The 7294-nt window shown below is 42.0% G+C and overlaps 1 protein-coding gene across 1 annotated transcript in view; it reads left to right on the forward strand.

The window, feature by feature from the left end:
• LOC116701568 (solute carrier family 2, facilitated glucose transporter member 1) overlaps nucleotides 1-7294 on the forward strand; it is a 20967-nt gene that overhangs the window by 1478 nt on the left and 12195 nt on the right. The window lies entirely within an intron of this gene.

The following is a 7294-nucleotide window of genomic DNA, read 5'->3' on the forward strand; positions in this document are numbered from 1 at the left end:
GGGGGGGTTAAGTATGCATGCTTGCTTTTTTGATATTGTGTGTGTGTTCAGTAGTATCGGTCGACTAACTGAGAAACAGAGGTTTGTGGGGCTTTTGTTTTGTATTTTTGAGAAGGAAACAAATGTCCTCAAAACAAGAGATGGAAGAGATTAATTTCAGTTTTTATTGTCTATTTTTTGAAAACAGGTCCTTTGTGATGAAGACTTAGATTTGAGATTACGTTCGTTTTAAAATGGGGATCAAGGTCAGTAAAGTCATGTTGGAAGTCGGAAGAAAATATTGGCTCCAAACTAGCATTTCTTCTCCAAACATAGATTAACAAAACAACTTTTCAGATATGTTTGAACAGCGGCAATTCGAGTTTGATAGCAATGCAAAAGCCTCCCTGCAAACACTCAACTTCATCATAAACGCATTATACGGAAAGACTAAGGCTGTCGTTTCTAAAAATGCTGTAGCAGAAAATAGACCAGAATGCAATGCAGCTACAAGACGCCTCTTCACTACTGAAAACACACACTTGTCTGTTTTGCACGTGTGTTAGCCACCAGATAAATGCAACATGTCCACACCTTTCCTCTGGGGTTTGCTAAAAACAACTGTAGGAAATCAAATGAGAAGTAGAATAGATGAGAGGTATTAAATCTGTTTAGTGATGCCTCAGGTTGACTCTGATGCTGCATGAGCTGTTGTGATGTCTGGCCAGGGTCTTTGTGTGTACATGTGCCTTTATTTGAATAGTTATGTTTGTTTTATGTATTCGTCCTTCTGTACTCACGTCTCTCTTGCAAAAGATGTCTTGATCTCATTATGATTAGCTGAAGAAAACTAGGATTAAATATAAAGAAAAAGTAGATGAGGTCATACATGGAGACTGGGTGTTTGATTGATTGACTTAAAATCAGGACAAACATCTCTGGAGGGGGGCTGAAGAATTAGTGCCGTGTGTAAAATCTTTGGTCGTACAAAGAAGAACAATCTTTCATGAGATTAGCAAACCTTTTAGCCTTTTTTTACTCGAAATGTGACTTAAGTGTGATGTTAGCGATGCTTTAAAAGTCCAGTTCAGTCTGTAAAACAGCATGTGTTAGGTGTGCTCCATTAATCACAATTAGTGGGGCACCTGGGTAGCTCACCTGGTAGAGAGCGTGTGTGTGTGTGTGTGTGTGTGTGTGTGTGTGTGTGTGTGTTCCTGTTTTGGTTTCACTTGAAAGTTATGTTATCTAGTTTATTGTGAATATGTTTTTAAGAAGATGACTAAGAACATGTAGGAGTGCAGGCAAGAAACCAACACAAACCAAATCCACACCAGCACGTGTGGGGTTGTGCGTGCGTGGCGTGCGTGGCTCGTGCGTGCGTGTGCGTGCGTGCGTGCGTGCGTCGTGCGTGCGTGCGTGCGTGCTGCGTGCGTGCGTGCGTGTGCGTGTGGCGTGTTCTGTTTTGGTTTCACTTGAAGTTATGTCATCTAGTTTATTGTGAATATGTTTTTTGTTTTTTGTTAAAAAGAAGATGACTAAGAACATTAGGAGTGCAAAGGCAAGAAAACCAACCAACACCAAATCCCCACCCACAAAAACCAACACAAACACACACACATCAAAAAAACCAGAATGCCACCAAACCACACCCAAGACAGGACTAAAAACTCGTGGGAACTACTGATGCGTGGGGTGTGTGGGTTGTGTGGTGTTGTGGGTGGGGGGGGTGGTGGCTGTGGTCGCTGTGCATGCTGCCTCAGTGTGTGTGTGCTTCGTGCTGCTCGTGTGTGTGTAGTGTGTGTCTTGTCCGTGTGTGTTGTCATAGCTATATCAGAACCAATATCTCGTATCAATCACGACGTGACATACTACCATTAACCTCATTAGATACCCCATAAGAAACTCCCCCCGCTCCAATGGAGTGACGATGAGAAGACACGAGGAACCCAGGAATTTGAAAGGGACGATACGGTTGGTAGAGGAGTTAGGAGAGAGATTAAATGATGGCCAAATGAACGCTCGAGATCAATGTGGAGTCTGAATCTCCCGTACAGTATTGGACTTGAAACAGGTTTGGCTCCTTTTCCTTTTTTTGTGCAGAGCAGCACATTTGTGTCACAAATGAGTAACAGGTGGATTTTTTTGCACATTCACATTCACGTCATCATGAAACTGGTTACCATAGTAACGCAGCAACTGTTCAGCCAGTTATATGTGCTGCTAGCACAGACGCACGCACTCTGTGTTCGACGCCCCACCACGCAACGCGTCATATCGACACGCACCTTATGAAACATTTGTGGCTTGGCGACATTCTACAACTACATCTCTAAGCCAAACTGCTGAGGCGTTTCTGTTTTTGCTCTGTCAGTCGTCTGTGCTGCTGCTTTGTGTGTGGTGTATGTGTTTGTTTGCTGTGCTGTGCTGTTTCTCTTGCGCTGGCGCGCGTCGCTGCAGCGATGCGTGCGTCCGCTGTAGCCGTGCATCTTGCGTGCGTGCGATAAAACACCACATCGAGTGTGTGCGTCTAGCGTGCGTGCGGCGTGACATGAGATAGCGTGTAGGATGATGACTGCGTGAGCAGCTTGCGTTGTGTCTCGGTAGTGATGTCATGACCAATAGTCAGCTAGGAGTGTGGACAAAACGAATGATGAGTGTGTAGTGAACGCATGCGAGCATGCATTGCAGCATGGCTACATGGCATGTGCTTCATGGAGCCGTGACTGACGCTCCACGCACGCATGAGTGTGTTGTTTGTGTGTGTGCGTGCGGCGTGCGATGTGGCGTTATTGAATGAGTTTGTTTGTGTGTGTGTGTGTTTGTGTGTATGTGTTTGCGACTGAGTGAGCTGGTTGTGGGTTGGTGTGTGTGTGTGTGTGAGTGTGTGTGTGTGTGTAACAGATTCTGTTTGCAGTATTCTTAGACTATATAATGAGTTCTATTTGGCTCTCGTCTCGCGCTCTGGGCTCTTTTCTTTCTGTCTCGTTTAATTAACTTTTAACTTTTAAATGATGTTGATGATTTCAGACACACGATGAAGTGTTGTTGAAGTGTCTAAGTCAAATATGAGAAATTCATTACATGATAAAAAACAATGGCTCAACGTTTAGCACATCTACTACAATCATTTTACTTTTCAAATGCCAAAAAAAGCTAACTCTTTGATATTGACTTTAATTAATTCAGCCCAGTAGTTAAAGGTGTAATCCACTTATTCTACTCATCATGAGAAGTCCGACTCTGTGAAAGCAGTTGTATAATGTCTTCTGTGGCTCTGGTGGGAAGTCTAAGGACATAATCCTGATGATGTCTTTATTTTGGGTTTAGAGACTACACATTTCCAACAGTGGGCCTGTGTTACAAAGACATGGGCCCTTACCACACAGGGCAAGTATTGAAAGATGCCATTATGTTATATCATAGAAATCACAGCATCTTTGGACCCATGCTGGGGCTTAAAAATTGGAATCTACATAATCTGTGTTTTTAGATAACTTCAGTACCAGTATGACATCTTCAGTCTTTTTTAAATGGCATTGTAATTAGTGGATAAATAGTCTTAACTGAATGTTATCCAGTCATTTATGAGAAAATGTAATACTTTTAAAGGTGTACTTTTAAAACTCCAACCAATGTTGGGTGATGTCATTTGTTGTTGATGTTCGGAGGCTAGCTCGCCCCTCCCTCCTCCCGTATCCCCCACTCCTTCCCTTTTTTTCCAGTGTGTTCAGGGGACAGGCGGCTAGCGGATAATGTGGACATGTTCGCTGTATGTGACAAAAGATCTTGTTGCCTTAAAAACGCGTGACATCGCTTAGAGCACCTTTAAATACCAAAGTCTCTATTTGCTCTTCATTTTAGATACTGAGAAACTCAACAAGAGCAGAGAAAACAGTCCGTCTGCAAACACCCTGATCCATGTAATGGCTTTTAGTCTGTGTGGGCTCACCAGATTATTGATTGCTCATAAATATCACCTATATCCTCAGGGAACGAATGCAAAGAAAGGGAGGCAGCACCACAGTGAAAGCCTGTTTGGCCAAAGAGAGGGATTTATTTAACCTTTATTTCACTGAGTTAGAGCATGATTCACTCAGGGAATGCAAATAAATTGTTGTTCTTATTCTTTCTTTTTTAAGAGGACAGTGCACATTAGTTTAATCAAGATTCTTTAAGGGGAAAACAATTGCAAATGCATCCCACTTAGCTTAAAAGCTAGTTTTTATCGGCAATCCCTTAGCTTGTTGTTAATCGGCACCCTAAGGTGAAAACAAGGTTCAAAGAAGAAGACGGTGGAGATTGTTGGCTGCAGCCAGGGAAAGGACTGGGAGGATGTTTGTTTTTTTGAGGTTTTTTGTGAACAGACTTGTTAATAATAAGAATTTGTCTATGTAGAAACTACAACTCTGTCTGAATACTTCTGCTAAACTACAACTATTTCAAAGCAACTTTATGCAAGAATTGGTATTTTTTTGCAATTCGGTGCCTTTACAGTTTCAGGGTGTAATACTAAAGCTGGGCAATATATCAATATCCTTTCAATTTATCAAGATATGAGACTAGATATCGTATTAGTTTTTTGGCTAATAAAGGGATATGGCATAAGTGTGGTCTTTTTCTTGTTTTACAGTATAGCGATGTTATTTTATTTGCCACTTTGTCATTTTATGCACATTGTTGATGATTATTTATCTAAAATCGAATTGTGAAAATAATTTGTCAAATTGTCACGCCTACATTATCGCCGCAATATCAACATCGATGTATTTGGTCAAAAATATTGTGATATCTGATTTTCCCCCATGTCGCCCGGCCCTATTTAACACACTTACACATGTCGCTGTCGTAAATATGGACAGCTGTGCACGTGCATTTGTTGACTGCCAAACATCAAGCGAGTGCAAGAACACCAGACAAAGCAAACTAATACATTTAATAGTCCGATGGCGAGAAGGCCAGCCGCGCGTCTGGCCTGCAGCCTTTCATTTTGCAGAATAAACCAACTTGTCAGAGGTGAAGAATGCTGTTTCTCCCTCCTCCTCATCTGTTACTGTTAAACATCAGGACGCCTCCTCGTGGATTGTCACTTACTTAAAAGGCAGCGTGATTCATCTCATGCCTCGTCGGTTCAATTCAAGGCTTAAGCAGCAGCTTTCTGAGACGTTTGTAGAGATACTAAATGGGCCATTTTCACAACTAGAGTCACTGAGAAAAAAAAGTGTTTCCATATTGTCTCTATCTTCGTGCTTACATAGTTTTATTTCCTTATTCCAAAAGGTAATTTTAGCGGATGATCCAGGGCCTGAACTGAGCCCATTCACTTCATTCATATACTGAACAATGTAAGATAAATCAATATGAGCTTCTTCTTTCAAATTGCTCTTTTGAATAATTCCACTTTGCCCTTCAGATCATTTTGCATACATATCTCTCTCTCCCTTCGTCTGATTGGTCCTGTGTGGCCAACGCCCATCCGACTACAACGAACCCTGAGAAGTGCAGTCCATGCTTATATTACCTGACCTCGCTCGGAGGTTTTTGTACCAAGGGCGGTGGATCACCTGAGTCCCCTCCAGGTCTGAACCCTCTCATATGACAGCCGCAGATTCTGCCCCGTCAGCAGCGAGTCTCTTTATTACTGACTGCTGAGTTGGAGACTTCAGCAGAAACAAAGACACAGTGGCCTAGTTCCTGCTGCTGGGACCCGGCATGACCTGCCAGGAGGTTCATATGTGGGATCAGTCCTGAAGCGTTTAATGATCTTTGAGGTTTATTTACCTCTCATGGCTGTACAGTAACAACACTTAGAGATAATGTTTTGAGTAATCATGGTGCCTCCTGAGTGTACCCTGCATCCCGCCCGTTGCATGCTGGGATAGACTTCAGCTCCTCATGACCTTGAACCGGATGAGACCACACCCATCTTTCAAACTCTGCCTTTATTTTTTTCTCAACTACACACCTGTAAGGTTTCATGACTGCTATCGCGGTGACACAACAGACAGACAGATGAGACATTAACAAACACACACACACACACACACACACACACACACACACACACACACACACACACACACACACACACACAGACAGACAGACAGACAGATGAGACATTAACAAACACACACACACACACACAGACAGACAGACATAAACATATACACAGAAAGACAGACAGACAAGACATACAGAAACACACACACACAGACAGACAGATAAACACAAACACACACACAGACAGACAGACAGACAGACCAAACAGACATATAACCCACAAAATACTTAAAACTCACTCTGTGGTAGTTCCCGCTAAAATAGGTGTGTCCAAGAACATGTTTTGCCATGATGACACACACACACGCGCGCACACACACAAACACACACACACACACGCACACAAACATACACACACACAAACACACACACACACACAGACACAGGGGAAAGCAATACCAGCGTTGCTGTCGTGGCTGGTAACAAATGAATAGAGAAATAATAAACTGATTAAAAATGAAAACAGCCATAGTCACAGTGTTTCTGGTGACAAAAACAAACAAAAGTCATCTTCTTATTCATTGAGGGCGAAAAACAAATGCATTTCAACTAGAAGACATCATCAGAGATGAATAAGCAGTTTTTTTTTTTTTTTAAATGTCACAAACTTATTATTATTATTATTTCCTTCCTGAGTGGAGGCTCGATAAGGGTCAGACCAGACCTTATAACATTTGGTCGTCATGGCGCCAGTGACGGCTCCTTTAATGCTGCCTCTGATTTCATTACCGAGATGAATTGATGGCATCATGGGAGCCATCTGGCTCGGACAGAGGAGCAGTTGGATGGCTTCAGTTTTGAATTTCATCCGCATTTAGCTGATTGTGTTTGAGAAAGAAAAACACATAAAAAAAACAACTGATCACAGAGATAGTGGATTTAACTTAGTTTGCAGGGCCTCCGAGAGTTCGTACAAACATAGTAGGCCTACATTATAAAGTACATTTCAGGTTTTTTCTACATACTCTGATGTTTACATGAATTACATGATGTTGCATTGATTTCAGTATCAATATGATGCGGGATCTTGTGTGGCTGCATGTGTGGTGTGTTTTATGTGTACTCTGAGCTTGATTTCACTGTTCACTGATAGCTGATATTGTAATTATTACACGTATGCGTCATTGACCTGTCTGCCATCAACATCGCAGTTTTATTGCAGCAGTATATCCGCTGCAATTATTGGAAATCTCATTATAAGCTCAGATTTCATGTTAATCATGTCTCTCTCTCTCTCTCTCTCTCTCTCTCTCTCTCT

This window comes from Etheostoma spectabile, chromosome 14 (genome assembly GCF_008692095.1).
Source record: "Etheostoma spectabile isolate EspeVRDwgs_2016 chromosome 14, UIUC_Espe_1.0, whole genome shotgun sequence".
NCBI lineage: Eukaryota > Metazoa > Chordata > Actinopteri > Perciformes > Percidae > Etheostoma > Etheostoma spectabile.